A 24,769-nucleotide genomic window follows, 5' to 3' on the forward strand; every position below is an offset into this window, starting at 1 on the left:
ATATTACTCTTGTAGTTTACGGCATCTGCTCTGTACCATAAGGCTAACAATGACATAGAATGAGATCTAATGAACAGTAGGGCTTGGCAAATGCTGTACAAGAGGGATCTGGGAGTATTAGTACATGCTTCCCCAGGAGCGGAGTCATGGGTAGACAGGGTGAAGCAGCTGTCAGCGCAGGTTGGGACATTAGATTGCAATTGCACAAAATGTTGAAAAGGCTGCATTTACTATGTTGAGTTTTGGTCACATGCCATTAAGCTAGAAGGAGTGCAGGAAAGCAGCAACCATCATGAGAAAACAACAATGCCCCTGGACAGTAAATCCTACAAAAAGAAGTGGATACAGCCCAGTCAATCACGGGCAAAGCCCTCGCCACCATTGAGCACATCTACATGGAGCATTGTTGCAGGAAAGCAGCATCCATCATCAGGGACCCCCACCACCCAGGACATGCTCTCTCCTTGCTGCTGCCACCAGGAAGAAGACACAGGAGCCTCGAGACTCACACCACCAGATTCATGAACAGTTACTGCCCCCCATCTATCAGGCTCTTGAACCAAAAGATACAATTTTTGAAAGGTTCCCACAACCGACTGACTCACTTTCAAGGACTCTTCACATCATGTTCTTGATATTTATTGTTTGTTTGTTTATTTATTTATTTATTTATTATTTCTTTTTTTGGTATTTGCACAGTTGTTTTCTTGTGCACACTAGTTAAAAGCTCAGTTGGTGTGGTCTTCCATTCTTTCTATTGTGGTTATTATTCTGTTATGGATCTACTAAGTATGCCTGCAAGAAAATGTATCTCAGGGTTGTACATGGTGACATGAATGTACTTTGATAATAAATTTACCTTGAACTTTGATAAGATTTACGGGGCTGGAGAGACTGGTTTGTGGGGAAAGGCTGAGCAGGCTTGGACTTTATTCAGAGGAGTGATGCACCATCAATAACTCACTCTGAGATGTAAGAAGCGAGGTATCGGCTTTTATTGACTGGAAGAATGAACAACACTACATCCTGGAGAATGAGGCCAGGCTCAGGCCTCAATCGCCTTTATACAGGGGTCTGTGGGAGGAGCCACAGGAGCAGTCCAGACAGGTATATGTAGTTCACCACAAGGAGCAAAGGAGAAGTCTGGATAAGAGCATGAATGGGAGGGGCATGCAGGGATATGGTCCAGGTGCGGGTCAGTGATAACAGTTTGCCACAAACTAGATGGGCCAAAGGCCTGTTTCTGTGCTGTAGTGCTCTTTAACTTTATGAGAATAAGAGATGACCATATAAAGTTCTGTAAAATCATCGGGGCATTGACAGGGTGAATGCACACAGTCTCTACACATACAGTACATTAATAACATTTAAATACACTTGACAGGTACTTGCAAAGGAAGGAGGTAATGAGATATGGGCCAAATGTGGTTAAATGGGACGAACTTAGTCAGCAGTTGAGCCCAAGGGCCTGCTTCGGTGCTGTTTCAGTCTGACTCATCTTGCTGACTTTTACCTTGCAAGATATGCCATAAAACAAATTGCATCATAATTTAATTATCCTGCTCTGGAAACTTATTAAACATATCAGTCTTTACTACCTCAAAATATTTTCCCAGCACATCTTACAGAAAATTGCTTGCTTATGTAGTTGGCTCATGATTGTTAACGTGTTCTGAGATACAGTGAAAAGGTTCACTTTCCATGACATCCACACAGACCATTTCAAACATTAATATACTGAGGTAATACGAGAGAAAAAATATGACAGAATACGGAATACATCATTACAGTTAGAGATAAAGAAATAAATGACAAAGTAGATAAATTCATCTTTATTGCACAATAGGTACATTCAAGAGGCTTATATTGCAGGAAAGAAGCTGTCCTTAAGCCTAGTGCTATGTGTTTACATGCTTTGTATCTCCTACAAAATGAAATTTGCTGGAGGTTGCTGGTAGAGACCATGACCAAGGTGGGAGCGGCCTTTAATTAGGGAGGGGGTGGGCTTGAATTAGGGAGGGAATGGAGAGGAAGCTGGTTTCCATGATCAATTGGTCTATGTTCATAACTGCAGTTTCTCCCAGTTTGGCATCCAGATAGGGTGCTCATGTGTGATCATGGATGGTTTCATAATTTTCCATCTGGAAAGCTCTGCTCTTCAAACTACTTCAATCACATCTCCCATCCTGTCAGAAGATAAATCCTTCCTATTTCTTAAAACGCAACCTTTAAGACATGACATTTAGCTAATTTGGTTCTGCCACATGCAGTTGGAAACAGCAGTGACTGACAATAGCTTAAGCATTTGCAACCATCTTCAGCCAAAAGTAGTAAGTCAATGATCTATCCCTGATGTTGATGAAACTTCTTTTCGATCTGCCTCCCATTGTGTCCTTTTTAATGACCTTCTAAACCAAGTTATTACAATAACTTAAGTGACAAATGAGTGCCTTATCAGCTTTTCTCATGCCCTCGACAATCTCTAACCATCGTTCATTCCAACTTCCTCAAGTATTTTAGCTCTGCAAGCCACTAATGTCTGATTCTCCCTCAAGTTTGTTGCAATAAAGCTATACAATCACTATGCCAATCCAAGTGGTCCCTGAGGCTTCACCCCTCTTTTTACCTTTAAAAGTTGTAATTCAGAGACTACAGGAAAGTATGGAGCTAAATTCCAACATAGCCCGTCTTCTCCTTTTCACTTCATTAATAATTTCAAGGCTAGAAAAACACGCAGCATACAGATGAAACCAGTTGGGTTCAGAGCTCCTGGGAAAGTCAGTACAGCTCATCCCGTTCCAACTCTTTCCTCACTCCATTTTTTCAGCCTTTGTATATTGCCTGATTTCTTTTGCAGAATCAGAATCAGGTTTATTATCACCAGCATGTGACGTGAAATTTGTTAACTTAGCAGCAGCAGGTCAATGCAATACATAATCTAGCAGAGAGAGAGAGAGAGAGAGAGAAATAATAAAATAAAACATAATTATAAATAAACAAGTACATCAATTATGTATATTGAACAGATTTTAAAAATGTGCAAAATCAGAAATACTGTATATTAAAAAAAGTGAGGTAGTGTCCAAAGCTTCAAAGACAATTTAGGAATCAGATGGCAGAGGGGAAGAAGTTGTTCCTGAATCGCTGAGTGTGTGCCTTCAGACTTCTGTATCTCCTACCTGATGGTAACAGTAAGAAAAGGACATGCCCTGGGTGCTGGAGGTCCTTAATAATGGACGCTGCCTTTCTGAGACACCCACTCCCTAAAGATGTCCTGGGTACTTTGTCGGCTAGTGCCCAAGGTAGAGCTGATTAGATCTACAACCTTCTGCAGCTTCTTTCAGTCATGTGCAGTTGCCCCCCCCCCATACCAGACAGTGATGCAGCCTGTCAGAATGCTCTCCATGGTACATCTATAGAAGTTTTTGAGCGTATTTGTTGACATGCCAAATTGCTTCAAACTCCTAATAAAGTATAGCTGCTGTCTTACCTTCCTTATGACTACATAAATATGTTGGGACTAGGTTAAATCCTCAGGGATCTTGACACCCAGGAACTTGAAACTGCTCACTCGCTCCACATCTGATCCCTCTATGAGGATTGGTATGTATTCCTTCAACTTACTCTTCCTGAAGTCCACCATCAGCTCTTTCGTCTTACTGACGTTGAGGGCTAGGTTGTTGCTGCGGCACCATTCCACTAGTTGGCATATCTCACTCCTGTACGCCCTCTTGTTACTACCTGAGATTCTACCAACAATGGTTGTATCGTCAGCAAATTTGTAGATGGCATTTGAGCTATGCCTAGCCACACAGGCATAAACAGTCATTGAATTTGCAGCTACAGAGAGTGTACACAACCATCTTGTTGGTTTTCCCCTTTGTGTTGCCTTCAATTCTCTTGCCAATCCTTTACTCCGCATCGTTTTGCTCTCAACACAGCTACCATTGGAAACTGCTACATTTGACATTGTTCTGTATCAACCCATCGTGACTATTACTTCACTTTCCAAGAAGCTAAACACTTCAGAGCAGCAAAATCTAAACTGATCCTCTCCAGCTGTTAAATGGTCCACGTACTTTGGCCTTGAACAACCTGTCTGTTACTACCTGACTCAAAACATAAAATAAGGGGCAGACAAAGCACAGCAGCTATTTCAGAAATGATCAAAATGGACTGATAATTATTAAAAGACCTGTTTGTTGTAACATAGTGAACAACTCATGGAATGTTATCTATTGATCTTAAATTGATAAAACTTGCCCTATATCATTTTCAGAGTCAATTAGATTGAGATCAGTGATCCATTTTTCATTTTTTTCTATCCAGGGACACTTGAGTGATGATGGAGCACCAATCAGCATTGGCCATTCCTTTATATACAAGCAGGATACTGCAAATGTTTGAATAGTTTTGCCCACACCTATCTGGGGAGGAAAACAAAATGTGTACAACATTACCTATTCTGTTAACACTTTGAATTATCCCCAAAAAGAAAATTAAGTCAGTTCACTTTGAAAGATACTGCAGATTAAGTATTTTTATAACCAGGTATCCATTATTGAAATGGAGATGGCTGGAAATGATTTGCTTAATGGAACGGGCATAGGACGTCATCGTCAGAGAGTTTATTCCTATGTGGAATAATTAATGTTTACCTGTTCAATGGTTCCTAAGGCTGTCATAGCTGGGGTTAGAAGGGGGGAAATGGAGATAAGCTACCTATTAAATGCTCCCAATCCCATGCATCTCAAATAGCCTCTGGCAACCAAGTCCAGCTCCTGGCCATCATGTGTGGCTTAGCTACTAAGCCTGGCAGAACCATTTCTAATAAAAGCAGTTGCTGGCATCTTAAAACCATTTGCTCTGAAAATGGTGAAATATGTGAGAGTCACAATGCAGGAAGTGAATAGTAAGGATGGCAGATAAGCTGCCAGTCAATTTGGTGACATTCTGCTGAGTGGCATAAAGCTTCATATTGTTGGAACTGCAAGTGAAGAGATTTCCATCACAACCTGACATGCCTTGTAGATTGTAGAAAGGTCTTGTGGAAAGCAAGCTGTTGTTCGACACACAGCTTCTAATTTGCTCTTGAAGCTACAGAACATACTTACGACCAGCTCAGTGAACAGAAGTTGACTGGGTGGGGGGGGGCACTTGGTGATGGTTATGATGTTAAATGGCGGCACAAGATGACAGATGGCAAGACTCCTTTGTTTAGTTAAGAGATGACTGTTGTTGGGAATTTTGTGGTCCAAATATAACTTTAGTTTCTTCACTCTGTTATATAGATATAGAGGCATGGGTTTCTCAAAAGTATGCAATAATTATGTTCTCAGTAATTATTTTATATTATTTATTTATATATAAACCTGAAACATTGGTTCTTTATTCATCTTCATAGATGCTGCCTGACCTGTTGAGTTCTCATTGGTACTAAGTTCTTCAGCGAGGGAAAACATCCTGTCCCTACGTACCTTGTGAAGTGCTGTAAGAATTTTTTATGTGCCATGTAACAATCTTTGTTGACTATATTTTGGTCTCCTCTATGACTCTCACCGAGGCCAGTATTGGATATAATATTCCCCTTGCAGTAAAACAGTAGTTTATACCAGTTCAACCCACCTTACTTAATTCTGTACTTTCACATCTTTTTTTATAAAGAACATTTGTTTAACTAACAATTATCTCCTGTCATCTTTAAAAAAAATTATGCTCATTCACATCCAGTCCCTTTAGAAATATACTATTCTTCAGAACTAATCTAGTTCAAAATCCTGAAACTCAGCGAAAAACATAATTTAACCTGCCACATAAATATTCTGACAGTCAAATGAAGATAGGCATTAAAAACTGACTGCCTCACTCTACAAAGTGGGACTGTTACTGAATATTCTACATTTGACTGGCTCTTTGGAACTCCAAAAATACCCAAGAAGCTTATCATCCGTGAGCAAATGCACTTGATCTACACTTCATCCAAAACCTTCAACATTCTTTCTGCTATTAACAGAACATTGTGAACAGTGATGTGCCCCATCAGCAATGGAATTATTTTTTTTCTGAATGAACTGTCAAAAAAAAAGTACAAAGTTATATGGGAATGCAACCACCTACAAATTCCTTCTGTGCCTTACAGGGAAACAAATTCCATTTCTACATCAGCACACACAAAATGCTGGAGCAACTCAACAGGTCAGGCAGCAGCTATAGAAATGAATACAGTCAATGTCTCGGGCTGAGACCCTTCATCAGAACCAGTAAGAACGGGGAAGACCGCAAAATTTTTTAAATGGTGGGGGGAGGGGAAGGAGGATAGTTAAAAGGCGACAGGTGAAGCCAGGTGGGTGGGAAAGGTACTGGGCTGGAGAGGAAGGATTCTGATAGGAGAGTGGATCAAAGGAGAAAGGGAAGGAGGGACTCCAGTGAGGGAGACAAAAGGTAAAAGGCCAGAGTGGGGAATAGTAGATGGGGAGGGGGGGAAGGGGAGGCAAAGGGAAACAATCTTTTTAACAGGAAGGAAAACTTAATTTCTACATAATTACCTAGTCTAACTCCTGGAACTGCCCGTTGGAACTAAAGGAGTACTGTCACTGGCAAATTTGCACAAGATCATGATAGTGGGTTTCCATTTTCGCAAGAGCTATTGGGAATAGATATTAAATGCTCGCATTGCCAATTAAAAAATAAAATCAAGTTGCAGCTCTAACTCCTGACAGGTGACCAGGACCTGTAAATGAACACCGTGGAAGGGAAAATGAAAGGAATAACGTAATTTTCATTCAAATTCAAAAGGTCCATGTTTTAATTAGCAAACTGAGGAAAAAAAGGCAGGCAAAATGATTTTTGGAGTAACTTCAGCAATGATTTTGGTATCTCTGCATGAAATAGTTATAATTTTTATAGGACTAAATGCAAATAAATAAATTTGCATATTGTCAATAACAAATTTTCTGGTGGAAAGTTATTCTACATGAGCTCATTATGTGCAAAGTACCTTGGATAAAATCATACAATTTATTGACACATGAAGCCTACGAAAATTATGCATTTTTCTCATAATACCCTACTAAATTTCCTCTGATGGTACTTACTCAGTGACCCGCAGGGTACACAGGGACTGTCGTGCCACAAAGGAACACAGCCATTACTGTCAGAGACCCAATAATTAAAATTCTACTTTACCGCATAGAATGTTAGGATTCATAATTAATATCTGGAGAATTAAATGTTTATATGCATTGTTCTTCTACACTCCCCTAGATGGAATTTAATTTTATTATCCTCCATCTTTCAAATTGGAGGAGGATAAGCAATAATATAACTCTGTAAACAGATACTCAAGTATTAATTGCAACATCATTCTACTTCAGAATAAATTTAATAAATGCTCACCTCATCTGCAATCATACGCCTGTTAAAAAAAAGGAAAAAAAAAACAGTAAGTGGATCACTATAAACACAAGAGATTCTGCAGATGCTGGAAATCCAGAGCAATACACACAAAATGCTGGAGGAATTCATCAGGTCAGGCAGCATCAATAGAAAGGAATAAACAGACGACCTTTCAGGCTGAGAATCTTCTTCAGGACTGAAAATGAAGGGGGATGATGCCAGAATAAAAAGGTGGGGGGTGGGGAGGAAGGAGAACTGGAAGGTGATAGGTGAAGTCAGGTGGGTGGGAAGGAAAAGGGCTGGAGAGGAAGGAATCTGATAAGGAGGGGAGAATGGACGATAGGAAGAAGGAGGGGCACTTCGGGGAGGGTAATAGACAGGTGAGGAAAAGAGTTAAGAGGCCAGAGTGGGAAATAGAAGAAGAGGGAAGGGGGAAGAAGTGAAAGTTACCAGAAGAAGATATCGATGTCTTTGCCATCAGGTTGAAGACTAACTAGATGGAATATGAGCTGTTCCTCCACTCCTCCACCATGGTGGCAAAAGAGGAGGCCACTGACTGATACATCGGAACAGGAATAAGTATAGGAATTAAAATGATCGGCCACTGTAAAACCCCGCTTTTGGCAGATGGAGTGGAGGTGCTCGACAAAGCAGTCCCCCAATTTACATCAGGTCTCACCAGTATAGAGGGGGCCACATCAGGAGCACCAGATACAATAGGCGACCCCAACAGATTTGCAGGTGAATGTTGCCTCAACAGGAAGGACTGTTTGGCTCCCTGAATGGAGGTGAGCGAGGAGGTGGAGCATTTCTGTCGCTTGCAGGGATCTGTGCCAGGAGGGACAAATGGACAAGGGAATCGCGGGGGAAGTAATCCCTGTGGAAAGCGGAGAGTGGATTGGGGAGGCAAAGATGTGTTTGGTAGTAGAATCCCATTGAAGATGGCGGAATTTGCAGAGACTGATAAGTTGAATGTGGAGGCCCAAGGGTTGGTAGGGGAGGACAAGAGGAACTCATCACTGTTAAGGTGATGGGAAGAAGGGGTAGTGCAGATGTCCAGAAAATGGAGAAGATGCAGGTGAGGGCAGCATCAATGGTGGAGGAAGGGAAACCTTGTTCTTTGAAGAAGGGGAACATCTCTGATGCCCTGTAAGGAAAAGCCTCATCTGGGAACAGAATTGGAGGAGACAAAGGAACTGAGAAAAAGGACTAGTATTTTCACAGGAGATGGGGTGGGAAGTTCTGGACTCACTTTCGGTGATTCTGTGGTTAATGTTGTGTGTTACTTCTTTACTTTTTATTGTGTGCACAACTTGCTTCCCCCCCCCCCACATATTGGGTGTTTGACGGTGTTTGCTGTGTGGTTCTACAGTGTTTCTTTGATTTGTGGCAGCCTGCAAGAAAACAAATCTCAAGGTCGTATTAAGTATAATAAATATTTCAATAATAAATCTACTTTGAACTTTGAAGGTGTAATCAAGATAGCTGTGGGTATAAATATGTAAATATTCATATTCTATTTAAAAACAGAATTTCTGACCAACAATCCTCAATATTTGTCTTTTCCTGCATTGACATATAAAATTGCTCACTTTATGTCATAACATTTTACCAGACTATATGCATGTGTACAATGTACCAGCCTGTTGGATAAGTGTTACATCTGTGGGGTGCTCGTCCCAGGATTGGATTGTCAGAGGCTGTGGAATCACGCAGGCAGCAGTGCGAAGATGGACAGGGAAGGTACCCACTCCCAGGGGCGGCCCGTGCAGTGGGTTGGGAGCAGGGGCCGTCCTGGGAGAAAAGGGGCTCGGGCCACCGGGAGCGATCCTCAGCTATACAGGAAGTGGTGGCTGGGTGGAGGACTGAAAACCCCCAGGGGAGTAGGGACCCTCCCTCTGGAGGGGAAGGACAGGAGCGTCCCCCACGGGCTCTGAGGCAGAAGGGTTGGCAGAAGGGTTACAGAGATCTCAGAGAAGTAGGCGCCCCCCGGAGTGGTTGACATATGTGGTGCCAGGAGAACCAAGTGTGATTTCTACTGCTCTGGGTAGTTAGGTCGCTGTTTTCTGCACCTGGGTTGGGTTTTGTGTGTTGCAAGAAGCCTTGGGGAACTCTGGTAATGTCATGAGGGCATGACATTTGTTGGTGGGGAGAGAATGTACAATGTACTGGGTATGTTAATCAAAATGGCTTCTTTGTTTTGTTAAGAGTAGGAACGCTTCTTTGTAATGTAAGTGCTTTCTCTCACAGTTGTTTAGCTTTAGACTTGCTGATATTGGGATTGTATTCATTTGTTGACCAATGGGGAATGTTATTTTGTCTTGTGAGGCTGGGAGCTTGGGGGTTTTCGCTGTCTTTTCAGGGGAGTCTGGAAGAAGACGCCAAGGAAGGTGGACGTGTGCTGCACTGCTCGGTCGACCACCAGGGTGGTCCCAGGTGCAAGGACGTGGAGGTCGGAGGAAAGTGACGAGGGTCGAATGGTTCGATGGCTGAGCTCCAACAATGTGCACTAAACTGACTGAACTTTGATAAGTTGGTGCCTTTTACTTTATTTTCTTTTCCTTCATATATATTGTATTGCATAGTACTCTTTTAGTTTTAGTAAAATCCTTAAAGTGTATTCCATAACAGTATCTGGTGTGAGTTTGATATGGTGTGTGTGCGCGCGGCATAAACTTGATTCTCACAGCACCTGCATGTACGGGAGGTGGGGTTGGTGAGTGGCTGGATTTCCTTTTCCCCTAGACATATATCAGCCTGTTGGGTAAGTGTTACATTTGTGGGGGCTCATCCGGGATCTGGTAATACCCACTTCTTAAGTCCAGCACACTGAACCACTCCTCTAACATCAAAGACGTATGCTCGATCCAGGTCTCATAGTCCACCTCCCCGCCATTGGCAACTGGTCATGCCGGAGAAGTATCGGCAGACTGTACTCCAGGATGGGGATTTACTAAATCTTTACTAAAGATTTTACTAAAACTAAAAGAGTACTATGCAATACAACACATATATGAAGGAAAAGAAAATAAAGTAAAAGGCACCAACTTATCAAAGTTTAGTCAGTTTAGTGCACATCGTTGGAGCTCAGCCATCGAACCATTCGACCTCGTCACTTTCCTCCGACCTCCACGTCCTTGCACCTGGGACCACCCTGGTGGTCGACCGAGCAGTGCAGCGCACATCCACCTTCCTCGGCATCTTCTTCCCGACTCCCCTGAAAAGACAGCGAAAACCCCCAAGCTCCCAGCCTCACAAGACAAAATAACATTCCCCATTGGTCAACAAATGAATACAATCCTGATATCAGCAAGTCTAAAGCTAAACAACTGTGAGAGAAAGCACTTACATTACAAAGAAGTATCCCTACTCTTAACAAAACAAAGAAGCCATTTTGATTAACATATACAGCACATTGTACACATGTCTTTACACATTCTAAAGCAGATGATGCCATGCAGTGAAGAATATGACAGAACAGACAAAATACTCAAAGATCTCAGTGGGTTAGGAAGCATTTCCAAGTGTAGGAAGAAAGATTATTCCGTGTGGTTTTACCCACACTGTAATATCACTCTTCCATCCGAATCCTCTAGCAACCTATTATGCGCCTTCTTGAACTGCTCACTATACTCACACATTTGCCTTTAGTGACTTAAACACAAGTTGACTTTCATCTGTGTGAAAACCGACTGTGTCTTAATGCATCGCCAGCCTTCGACTTTCTCTCTGTATCCGGCCCCCCCCACCCCCACACACCTCTTGAATTGACCTGGGATTTGTCTTGTTCTTTCAGAAACTTTTCATCATCGAACATTTGATGAATTAACAACACAATTGTTAGGGCCTATTATGGAGTTATGTGAATATAGCAGATATTAATTTCAAACAAGAACCAGTTTTCAGTTCTTACTGCAAATGTATTGTAAATATGTTCAGGAAATCTTCAGTTTTTGTTGTAAATTGCAAACACTCGGCTGAAGTTAACAACCCCCAGACTAAAGGCTGTTTTATACTTGTGTGTCGCATCTACGCCGTAGGTATCGTGTACCCTACACCGTACTTACGTTGCACCCTACACCATAGGGTGACATGCATCTCTCCAGAAAAGTTACTCAGGTGTCGTGGCGACACAGACCACAACAACTGTGATTGGTCCGCTTGGTAGCATCACATTTCCTCCTACGCATTTCCGGTTGCTTCTTCTCCGCCATATTTGTAGGCTGTGTGTACACAGATACGAAATAGATGAACCAAATCGTCATATCTAACTGCTGACATGCAAAAATGTTTGAAATGCATTTCCTCGTCCATGTCTCTCATGAAGAAACTCAACACAGTGACACAGAAACCCTACCGCCAACTAACGTTTTGGCGCACACCAACACATGCTCACTACGGCGTAGAGCGATGCAGAAGTGAAAATCAGGGTTATGGCCTAAGCTGCAGCGTAGCCCAAATGCACAAGTATAAATCAGCCTTAAGAGATATGGTTTACAAAATAGTGACCATGAGATATTTGCATATGTATTAGTCAAAATTTAAAACAATAGGGTTGTGTTGATGAAGGGTCTCGGCGCAAAACGTTGACTGTACTCCTTTCCGTAGATGTTGCCTGGCCTACTGAGTTCCTTCAGCATTTTGTGTATGTTGCTTGGATTTCCAGTATCTGCAGATTTTCTCTTGCCTGCGGTTGTGTTAATTGCCCTTCGTCAACTTGGAGTTCAAGGAATTTACACCACTGTAAATGTAAGTAAGTTCAGGGAAGTGTCCCAGCCAAGGTATTTGAACATTAAGAAGTGTCTCCTGTTGTGTACTTTATATATATAGTTCGATTAAGCATTCAAGTTCGTTTAAATATTTCATCATGGGTTATATGTATAATTATGTGAATTCCATACATCATCGCACTAACACATGATATGTGTGTGTCTTGCTTAAAGTAATCACTAAATAGACCTGCATTTCAGACTCCTGTGTCATCGTTTGAATTAGTTTAATGTTTTGAAGTTACAAAACGTGACATCGGGAATGAGGTATTTTTAAAACAAACTCAAGACGGCTACTGACTGGCTGATGTATAATGAGACGTTCAAACTAAATAAAACAGCAGGGAACATAGCCCAACACATGCAGATGGTCAATTTTTTTTAAACAAGCAGAGCAACACACTTTCTTTGGAAGGGAAGTCACATTCAAAACTCAGAATATGTTAGAATTCACAGGTTTAGAATCAATGCATACCAGGAGGTAATAATCATAATTTTAAAAAATCACAAATGGCTGGCTACATTGGAAAGATTGATGAGTTTGATTAAAATTAACTCATGTATGCTGAGCTATTGGAACAGTACTTTGAAGCAAATTAAATAGCCAAATGAGAAATGAGTATTATTTTACTAAGTACACTGGGTTTAAAGGCATAGAGTTTGCTTTGAAGTTTAATTGCTCCAACAAAACCAGCAGAAATGAGCTTTGCTGATATGATCAAAGTAATGCAGGAAATTTTAGGACCAAAGCCATTGTCGACTGCAGAATGCTTTAGGTTTCATAAGCAGAATCAAAAAGAAGGGCAGTCCATTTCATTGAATTGAGATTGTCTGAGCATTATCAGTTTAGTAATGGGCTGAATAACACAATGAGAGATCATTTAGTTTGTGGAATCTTACAACAGAACATTAAACGCAACTCACATTCAGAAGAGCAGTTGAAATTGCTGTTTCAATGGAACCCACAGACAAAGATGCAATTGAGTTGCAGTCAGGAATGAAAGTGAGTGTGAATAAAATTTCCACATCTAAACAGAAACTGGACTGGCTGAACAAATTTTGTTACTGTTGAGGCAGGGGCTCACATACACCAAATAAATGCAGGTTTAAAAGCGAAACTTGCAGAAAATACAAGGTAGGCCACATACAAAGAGCATGTCAGACAGACAAAATTGAATGGACTGTTCAGGGAAGAGAAAAAGCTGAAATCTTCACTTTCAAAAAGAACACTAATCTACATGCTGTTGATGAAAGATCTGATAATGATGAGAGTGAGGCCGGACTGTGTAGCCTTGAGATTTACAATGCGAAAACTAACAAGAGACAAGCAATATAGCTTACACCAGAAGTGAATGGCAAATTAGTTAAAATGGAATTGGACATTGGTTCAGATGTTTCAGACATTCCACAAAATGAGTTTGAATGGCATTTCAAAGATACTGAAGCCTGCAGATATCCAAGTAAATGCCACTGCAGAAAAGATTAGTCGTGTGGGAATGACATTTGTAACTGTGAAGTACAACAACCAACAAGCCACATTGCACTTGTATGTGGTAAAAACAGGAGGACCAGCATTCTGGGGAGATGATTGGCTGAAACAACTAAACTTGATTGGAGATCTGTCCACAATGTGCATGTCACATCCCCTGAAATGAAGCCAACTGAAAGCAAATTCAAAAAGGATGATACCACAACCGTCACTATGAATGATTGTCAAATTGATGATGGTGCCAACTTTTGTGCCTCGGGTTGGAAAGCACATTAGACTAAGGAAGGACCATGCTGCTCAGAGGAATAGTGAAAGTGACAAAAGTAGTAGTCTGGCTACAACCATTTTTGTACGCAACGTATCTGAGAAAGCTTCTGATATGTTAATCAGACAGTTACTTGCAAACTGTGGCCTGGTTTTAAGCTGAAAGAGAGTTCAAGGAACTTCAGGAAAGCTGCAAGCATTTGGTTTTTGTGAGTATAAAGAACCAAAATCTACTCTGTGTGCATTAGGATCATTGAATCAGCTTCGTGGGAGACAAAAAGCTACTTGTAAAAATAGATACAAAGACCCAGCTGGATGAATGGAAGGACAAAAAGAAAGGAATCAATGGAGACATGAGAACAGAGACCTTTTCCGATGATTTTGTGGATGAGGAAACCAAGAGCAGAGATCAAATTCTAAAGGGACCAATAGAAGGATTAACAAGAAAAACACTCCAGTGAACTAAATGGGCCTTCCCAAAATCAAGTTACACAAACTAGAAGATAAAGAGGGAAGTGATGGAGAGAAATAATGTGAATGGGAAAGAAAAGGAATGTGAGAAAGAAAAAGGGATCGAAGTAGATCCAGAGAAAGAAAAGGAAAAGAAAGGTGTCCAGAGCTGTCAGAACCACTTCCCGCTGTTTCAGAGTCAACGACAATAGATGCTATGGAGGGAGCCCCAGAACCTGAGATTGCTTTCAGAGCCACGAGTCTCACCTGCCAAGCAGAGTGATCCCCAATGTCATGTTATCCCACAAGGGTAAGAAATCCTCCACAGCGATTAAATCTTTAGGTCTGAATGGCATCATTTGAACATTTACTATGCTGTGAGTGTCTGTATTGTAGTTGCATTATTTCAGATACCATGTATCTAGTTAGTTGCATCCTCTATTGAGTTGGAGTTTATAGCTAAGCACGGAGGAGCGTTGTGCATTTAATTTTTTAGCAATATTGGAGATATTGTTTGATTGGGCATTCTTGTTTGTTTACCGATTATACAAATAAATAAATGAATTGCACACATCATTACAGTACCACGTGATATGTGCACACCTCGTTTAAGGTAAACTCAAGATTAGCTCTGCATTTCAGACACCCGTCTCTTACTGAAATTTAGTTTAATGCTTTGAAGATACAAAATGTAACATCTCGCGATGTTGATAGGCAATTCAAAGGAAGCACTGCCAACCCAAAGGTGTCAATGTAACAATTGAACTGTTACCATTGATCTTAAGGGTATAAAACATGTGATGTACTGGGGTTCACGAACCTTGACCCAGAGTGTAGCCAGAATGATGCCTGCTTGTTATGATGAACAGTTCCAAGTAAAATTTATAATCGGAGTACATACATGTCTCCACATAAAACCCTGAGATTCTGTTTCTGCAGGCATGCTTAGCAAATCTGTGGAAAACTAACCGTAAACTGTAAACACCAGGATCTGTAAACAAACTGTGCAAATGCAGATATAAATAAATAGCAATAAATAACAAGCATGAAATAACAATATAACAGAGTCTTTAAATGAGTGTAGCTGCCCCCTTTGTTCAGGGATAGTGTGTGTTTGTGTGCCCTTAACTCCTGGTGGAGTCGTTGGGGTGTTGTCTTGACAAACTTGTTGCACCAATCTTTTTGGTGATTGCTCATCGTACTGAGTGTCTTGGGCATCTGAAACCTGGTGGAGCTCAAGTTGCTAGCTCGACACTCAACTCAGGCACGGATGGAGAGCGTGCAAGGAAGCCGGCCGGATTCGAACTCAGGACTTCTCGCCCTGAAGTCCAGTCCTGATGCCACCAGCCGGCGTAATAGTAACAGGGATAGTAACTGTTCTTAATCCTGGTGGTGTGAGACCTGAGGCTCCTGTACCTTCTACCTGATGGCAGTAGCAAGAAAAGAGCATGGATCTTTGATGATGAATGCTGCCTTTCTACAGCAATGTTTCATGTAGATGTGTAAATTGCTACTTGGAAACACAGGTGAGCACTGTGTTTCTGGTTGGGACCAAAGGTGAGGGAGCTGCAACAAGTCCCCTTCATCTACACCCCATATATAAATGATGTACTGGGCTGAATCTAGTACCTTCTGTAGGATTTTTCACTCAAAGGCATTGGTGTTCCCATACCAGGCCATAATGCAGTCAGTCACTTCCCATCACACATCTACAGAAGTTTGTCAAAGGGATTTGATGACATGCCCAATCTCCAAAGACTCCCAAGGAAGTAGAGGCACCTGTCATATTTTCTTCACAATAATATTTATATGATAGGTCCAGGAAAGGACCTCCAAGATTGTGACACACAGCTATTTAAAGTTACTGATTACTGGCTCGCGGACCTCTGATTTCCCTCTCCTGAAGTCTACAATCTTATTGACATTGAGTAAGAGATAGTTGTTATTACACCACTCAGCCAAGTTTTCAATCTCCCTCCTGTATGCAGATTTATCACTGCATTTGATACAACCCACATATAGGCATCCGTTAGTCTCGTGAGACCTTGGATTTGCACCTTGGAAGGTTTCCAGGGCGCAGGCCTGGGCAGGGTTGTATGGGAGACCGGCAGTTGCCCAAGCTGCAAGCCTTCCCCTCTCCATGCCACCGATGTTGTCCAAGGGAAGGGCACTAGGACCCAAGCAGCTTGGCACCGGTGACGTCGCAGAGCAATGTGTTGTTAAGTGTCTTGCTCAAGGACACAACACGTTGCCTCAGCTGAGGCTCGAACCAGTGACCTACAGATCACTAGACTGATGCCTTATCTACTAGGCCATGCACCAACACAAAACAACCCACAACGGTGGTGTCATCAGCCAACTTGCATAAGGTGTTGGAGCTGTACTTAGCCACACAGTTACAGGTATAAAGTGAGTAGACCAGGGGGCTAAGTACACATCTCTGTGGTGCTCCTGTGCTGAAGAAGATTGTGGAGGAGATAATTTGGCCAATCCGAACTCACTGTGGTCTTCAGGGAGGAAATCCAGAAACCGAGTGCACTAGGGACTATTGAGGCCCAGGTCTTAGAGTTTAAAGATTCATTCTGAGGGGGTGATGGTGTTAAATGCTGAGCTGTGATTGATAAAGAGCATCTTTACTGTCCAGATGTTCCAGGGTTGTGTGAAGAGCCAACGAGATGGCATCTGCTGCAGACCTGTTGCTTCGGTAGGCAAATTGGAGTTTATTCACTGGACGAATAAAGACTGCTACATCACCCTCTTCAGTGTTTCTCTGGTGACTTCCATCAAAGTGAAAACAATAAGTAAAGCTCCAGCTGTCAATGTAGTGACATGGATGCAAGTGGCCAATGTTGAGATCTAAATATTCCAGGGTATTTAACATTTATAACGGACAGACAAAAAGAAAAAAGACATCAGATTAACATTATTTACAAAGTACTGGTAGTATTATCAGACAAGTGTAGGCTGGTCTCAGGAAGAAGCATGCTGATGGAATCTTTAAAAAGGGTTATTATAAGTTTATTTGTACAGAGAGGTGTTACTAAAAGTTCTGATTCCTGAACCTTTGTGCTTTCTGTTACTGCATATCGCTGTATTCACCCATTGCCAGTCGTAGCCCTCCACAGCAGTGAATCACCTACAGTTACAGAGAGAGATACAAAGCAAAAGGATCATACACAAGCAGAACAGAAATACTGCACTACAGGAGCGGTATGAGGTCAATTGCTGAGTAAGTATTTCTCAAAGATTAAGGCACTAATAGAATCAGGATTATCACCATCTCATAAGACATGACATTTGCTGTTTCGTGATAGCAGTAGAGTGCAAATTCATGCGATTGCTGTACATTTAAAAAATAAAGACTAATGAGACAGCGTTCATGGACCATTCAGAAATCTGATGACAGAGGGGAAGAAGCTGCTCCTACATCACTGAATGTGGGTCTTCTGGCTCCTGTACTTCCTCTCTGATGGTAGTTACTAGAAGAGGGCATGTCCCAGAAGGTGAGGGACAATGAATGACATCTTGTTGAGGCACCACATCTTGAAAGTGTCCTTGATTGTGGCGAGGGTTGTTCCTGTGATGGAGATGACTTGTGATCCTGTGCACTGAATTGAACTGAATGTAGATTTTATTACCTACATCCTTCTCATACGAGTAAAAATCTTGATGCTACATCTCTGTTTTGCAAGTTTGCAATAAAAATTGCAATGCGCAATTTATAGTAATTTATAATAAATAATATATAGAACAGGACAGTCAATATAGCAGAGACATACAATTGTATCAGCATGAATTAATCAGTCTGATGGCCTGGTGGAAGAAGCTGACCCGGAGCCTGTTGGTCCTGGCATTTATGCTGTGGCACCATTTCCCGGATGGTAGCAGCTGGAACAGTTTGTGGTTGGGGTGACTCACTGGAGCCTCCATTCCAGATTGCGATGCAATTAGTAAGAATGCTCTCCACCATCCATCTACAGAAAACTTCACCAGTCTCTGGTGAGCAGCTTTAAGTCACCAAAAACTCACAAATTGAGTGTAGATATCTCAGAGGATCTGTCCTAGACCTGACACATCAGATACTCATTTACAGAGTACAAAATGCAAATGAGTGTAAGTCTGGAGCAAGACTTGGGGTGGGGGGGCTGAAACTGGTGGTGGATCCCATAGGAGATGGCAGAAGTTTCAGAGAATGATTTGTTGCAGGCAGAAGCTCATTGGTGATGGGTAGACGTGTGGGAAATAGAAGTGATACGGATAAGGGTTGCATTATTATTGACAAGCTATCTGGTTGATTTCCATGGGAAAATTACATGAAGGCAGTTTTTTTTTAAGATTGGTTGTCTTTTGAAATAACCAGTTGAGTTGAAGATATCTCAAATAGCTTCAGGTCTCCATAAATAGTCCTTGCAGTTGAGGGAGCCCTTTACATGTGAATTCATCAGTGCCAATTATTGCATCTGTGTGGTGCAATCTACATGGCACCCAATGCAGAATGAGGGGCATGGGGGTAAACGGAGAAAAAAAAAAATTACCCGCTGTTACAGCCAGAATCTCCCATCAACCAGCCATTTCAAAGACACTTCCACCTATACACCTCTAGCTTTCTGACAACCATTTTTCCCATTTTTCTCCAGGTCCTTTACCCCTTGAAAGTGAAAATAAGTCAGCCATTGTCAACTGGCAGAGCAGACTCGATGGGCTGAGTGGCCTAATTCTGCCTCTATATGTTATGGTTTTATGGTCTTCTCTTTTTCCTCTCTCACCCATCATCTTCCTCCTTATTTCCCACTTCCTTCCCTTTATGACATGACCTAATCTCCTACCAAATTCCATCTTGTCTCTTTCACCTATTACCTCCCCGCTGCTCACATCATTTCACTTCCACCTACCCCATCTATCTAATTTCTCCCTCTCATCTGGATTCACCTATCACCCGCCAGTTCACTTTCCTCCCCTTACCTTTTATTCTGGCTTCTGCCCTCTTACTTGCCAGTACTGATGAAGTGCCTCGGCCTCTTCATTTTCCTCCATAAATGTTATCTGACCTGCCAAGTGCCTTTGCATTTTGTGCGCGTTGCTCTCAAAGGTAAAGCATTAACAAAAGAATAAAGAGCATTATTCATTACTTCTGCTGTGCCATATTTACTTGCTTCATGACTTTGTGCACATACATCTCAAGATCCTCGTTAGACTTGTTACACATCCAAATTTGACTTGTACCCTTTCGCATTTTCTCTAAGACATGACTGAATTCCGCATTACATTGACGTCCAGCTCTCTGTGATCTTCAGTTTTATTTGATAGCATTTTATCTTGGCCCTCTGACACCTGCTGAATTAGATTAATCATTCCCCTATAATTCCAACTAATCAGCCAAAGATATTCCAACATAACCCAGTGATCCCAAATTTGTTGTTCTTTTGACAATTCCAGTCCCAATATGAAATGCAAAGTAGAAAATGGACAAGTAGTTTCCTTGGTTCAGAGAAGTTTTCAAATCCAATTGCCAAGCTCGACGTGTATTGCCGTATATTTTTAACACAACGCAGTAACCAGCCCTTCCAGCCCGATGTGCCCATGTGACCAATTCACCTACTAACCCCGTACGTCTTTAGGACGTGGAAGGAAACTGGAGCATCTGGAGGAGAGCCATGCAGTCACAGGAGTTAACATACAGACAGCAGCGGAAATTAATCTCTGATTGCTGGCGGGAGCTCCAAAAGCATTACACCATGGCACCGCCCATTTAGCTTGTGCACAATCTTTATTCAAATTTTATCTTTAAACATCTGCCAAGACTATTCATTACTCAACAGCAAAATAACAGTTCAAATACGAATTCCAAACTTCGTTCAGATTATAAATGCCTGCATATGTTTGGCAAATGTAGAACAGGTACTTACACCAACAGGAATGCCAGAAAGCCAAAATGAAACCTAGCTGAACTCACAATAAAAGACAAAGGCCCTTTTATTAAAAAAAAGTGCTCAATTGCCTTTTCAAGAAAGAGAATTAACTTCAGGATTTGAAACTGAAATGAAAACACAAAACACTGGAAATACTCAGCAGGTGAGATGAGATGGAAGGCCAACACAAGCACTGCTGTAGATTCAAATCTCATGGACATAAAAGCCAAGTATGAGGTGTTGTGTAAGGCATTAGAAAGAGAAGCTCCAGATTATCACCATGGGAAGGCAATATAATTGCTACATGCCAAGTAGTCACAGGAAAAATCTGGGCATAGTAAATTACAGTGTCAAAAAGCACATGCCAGGAATTCACACAGCACGGTATGCCCATGTAGATTTAAAAATTGCAATATACAGTCCTGTGCAAAAGTCTTGGGAATATATTTTATATGATAAAATATAATAGTTATAGTATTATAATAATATAATAGTTACAAAATAACACTTAATAATACTGAGCTAATAGAAAGCTAAGTTCTCTGTTTCCCAACCAACCTTCCTATTTTAACCAATATACAGTATTTGGCACCCTACCTATATATGTGTGTGCCTAAGACTTTTGCACAGTGCTGCAGATGGCTAACATTGTTTTCAACTGAATTTTTGTGTAGGACTCGCATAACTCAGATTGAATATACAACAGATAATTTATAATATTTCAATTTGCAAATCAAAATTAGATACTGAAGCTCACCAATACAGTGGCTTTGCAAAAACGTTCTTACAATTTCAATGGAACAGAAATGTTTTTGATTTGCTTACAGTGTACAGGCATTAGCAACCAATCAGCTTGGTTTAATTGCAATAATTATACTTTCCTGTAATCCTGTTCAAAGTGAGGAAGACAACTTATAGAGAAATGGAACATCTAACAGGACATCACAGTACAAACCCTACAATTTTGTTCCAACCTTTGAACCCACTCCAAGGTCAATCTAACCTTTCCCTCTGTTTTCCTTTCATCCACATGTTAGACTCTTAGATGTCACTAATATATCTGCCTATACCACCACCACCCCTGGCAGCGTGTTTCATACACTTAGCACTCTTTGTAAAAAAAAACAGCCTCCAAAACCCACTCCCTCCATCATCTTAAAAGTATGAACCATTTCCACTCTGGCTAAAAGGAACTGGTAGTCTACTCTACCTACCCTATGGTGGTGTTTGGCATCTGTCTGTCTCGAAGGACAGTGGATGATGATCATCATCATCACAAGCTGGGCAGAAGGTCTGGAGATCCTGAGATGCCCAGTTGTCAAGATCCCCCTCCCGGCCTCACCAGTGTAGTTCAAAGGAAAGCTTATGAAGCAATACGTTTGGCACCAGCTTGGCTGAAGGAGCTGCCAGAAGGATGTTCAATGATGTCCAGTCGCCTTGGCGGCTCCACTCCGGATTTGTGTCTGGGTTTACTCTCGTAGCCTTCGTCTCTCCTAAGGCTACTCTCCTGTTGAGTCCTCTCAACAGGACTACTTACCTGTAGCTGGGGATCCGGTTCACAAGCACCAGGTCATGACCACACACTGGTGGGCCTGTGTGCTATGTGTGCAAGAGCCAGACCTCCTTCCTGTCCTCTGTAGTTCTGTTTCCAAGTGTTGCCAGTGAGGAGGCACTACATGAGGCTTGCTGTTGGAGCCTCCAACTCTATCTGTACCTCTTATACAACTCTATCAAGACACTGGTTGTCCTCCTTTACTCCAAAGTGAAAAGCCCAAGATTGCTCAGCACTTCCTCACAAGTCACACACTCTAACTCAGGCAGCACTCCAGTAAATCTGCAACCTCTCCAAAGCTTTTTCATCCACTCTATAAATCAGCCTTGATGGAATGGCCCAAATGGCCTAATCCTGCTCTATGTCTAATGATCTATGATGAGGTGACCAAAATAGAACACATTCCTCCAAGTGTGGTCTACCTAGAGTTTTATAGAGCTGCAATGTTACCTACCAGATCTAGAACTCCATCCCTTAGCTAGCCTATTAAATTGCACAGTAACTTTGAGGGACCTATGGACGTCCCTCTGTCCTCTTACACGGATAGGGATCCTGCAATTGACTTTGTACTCTGCCTTCATTTTCAACCTTCCAAAGTGCATCACTTCACATTTCTCTGGGCTAAACGCCTTCTGCCACTTCTTAGCCCAGCTGTGCATCCTATCAACGTCCTCTTGGAAACTACCACAATCTTCTACAGTAGTGGTCACCAACCTTTTTAAGACCAAGATCCCCTACCTCAGCCTTAGTAAAAGGCACAAACGACTCTACTAAATTGGTTAGTCACACGATGGCGCACCAGGCAGAAAAGACTGGAAGTAAAACCCCTCAACCCGGAAGTAGAAATAATGTATGTACACCGGGGTCCCCACCCTTTTTTGCACTGCGGACCGCTTTAATATTGACAATATTCTTGCGGACCGGCCGACGGGTGGGGGGGGGGATGTTAAACATGAACGGAATACAGTGATACTCGAAGCAGGTTCCTTATGTCCAGTCTATTCCTCAATTTAGTTTACGCGGCTCTCGGCACTTAGCTTCTGTTCTGCTCGCTCATGTTTTTTGCGCTTAAAAAACTCAACACGTTTGTCTTTAAGTGCAGGGTGCTTGGACTCAAGGTACCGAAGCAGTTTTGAGGGTTTCATTGCCTCGGACAGCCTCCGGGCCCGAACTTCAGCCTCCCGCCTGCCCGCCGCCAGGCGCCTTGGCCAGGTGTGGCTATTCATGGGTGGGGTGAGAGGACAAAGTAAGGGCTGGAGGTCCCCATGCCGGGGCTGCGGCAGTCGCCATCCAGACAGAGTGAGGAGGGGTGCAACAGGGCACGCGGCCACCCCCCCCTTGTAGGATCTATTGACCGACAAAAGTTTGGCTCGAGGGATGACTTTCAGTAGATCGTAGCCAGTTAGCTGCTCTGCTACTTATGAAACCCTGAGCCCAAATTAGGTCGTCTGCGAATATTTTAGCACCGGGTTCCCCACGAACATTCGGTGTGCTAAACAGGTTCAGAAGCGGCGCCCATCTGTCCGCACTCCAGGCCAGTAGCAACAGCACTTCCCGCCAGCTGCGCGAGGCCACCAGTTACCCAAGGCCAACCACTGATCCCTGGCATGAGGGTATCACTGCGTTTAGGCGACTGATGACCTCACGTGTGTTCAAGTGCAACAATGGGCGTGACAGGGAATGAAGAAAGGTGCAGCTGACTCTCATCATTTCTTCGCGGCCCAGTGGATGGGGACCACTGAAGTACACTGTGTAGTGCATGGTGGGGGAGCTACACACATGCGCACTGGGCAGAAAGAACGGAACTAAAACCCCGCAACCCGGAAGCAATCTCTCAACAGTATTTGTGTGTTTACTTTCATTTTTTTCAGGATCTACTGGGAAAATCTCAAAGATTGACCAGTCGATCACGACCAATGGGTTGGCAACCACTATTCTACACTTTCAAGAATGCCACCAACCTTCATGTCATCTGTAAACTCACTAACACACTTTCTCATCTAAATCATTTATAAAAATCACAGAGGGCAGGAATCCCAGAACAGATGCCCATGGAACACTGCTAGTGACTGATCTGTGGGCAGAACATACTCCATCGACTACCAACGTCTGTCTTCTGCGGGAAAGCCAATCTTGTACCATGCAGCCAAGTTTCTCTGAATCCCATGCCTCCTGTCTTCCTGAATGACCCTACCATGGGAACCCTGTCAAACACTTTACTAAAATCAACATACACCACATCCACCATTCCACCTCCACCAATTTACCACTCCTTCGAAAAGTCAACCAGGCTTTGTGAGAAGCTTACCAATGGTGTACCAATCTCGTCCCTCACTTCCCGTAGTTACCTGGGGAATATCCCATCTGGGCTCAGGGATTTAACTATTTACATACTTTTTATTGTTCAAACACATCCTCTCTCTTAACCTCAGTATGTTCCAGACCCCTAATCTATTTTACACTGACCTCTCATGCGTCAAGGTCCTTGTCACTGGTGAATACTGAGGCAGAGTATTAATTAATGACTTCTCACACCTCCTCCAATTCCAGCAGTATGTTTTATCTTTTATCCTTGATCAGTCTTATCCGCACTCTAGTTATCCTCCTGTTCTTCAAGTATGTGTCTAATATCTATGGGTTTTCCTACTTGCTAAGTGCTTCTCATGTCCCCTTCTAGCCCTCTTAGGTCCTTTTCTAAGTTCCTTTCTCACTACTTTGCAATTATCAAGAGTCCTATTTGATCCTTACTTCCTAAACCATAAGTATGCCTCTTTCTTCCTCATGACTAGATATTCCACCTCTCTTATCAACTGTGGTTCCTTCACTCTACCATCCTTTCCCTACGTCAATGGACAAAACTGTTGGGAACTCCCACGTAAGTGCTCCCTAAACAACCTCCACATTTCCATTGAGAACATCTGTTCCCAAATTATGCTTCCAA

At 42.3% G+C, this 24,769-nt stretch overlaps 1 pseudogene; it reads right to left on the minus strand.

The window, feature by feature from the left end:
- Window positions 1-23,054, minus strand: part of LOC140720798 (DNA annealing helicase and endonuclease ZRANB3-like) — a 122,076-nt pseudogene extending 99,022 nt beyond the window's left edge.
- Between the last annotated feature and the right edge of the window lie 1,715 nt (window positions 23,055-24,769).

Source organism: Hemitrygon akajei, chromosome 2, assembly GCF_048418815.1.
Source record: "Hemitrygon akajei chromosome 2, sHemAka1.3, whole genome shotgun sequence".
Classification (NCBI taxonomy): domain Eukaryota; kingdom Metazoa; phylum Chordata; class Chondrichthyes; order Myliobatiformes; family Dasyatidae; genus Hemitrygon; species Hemitrygon akajei.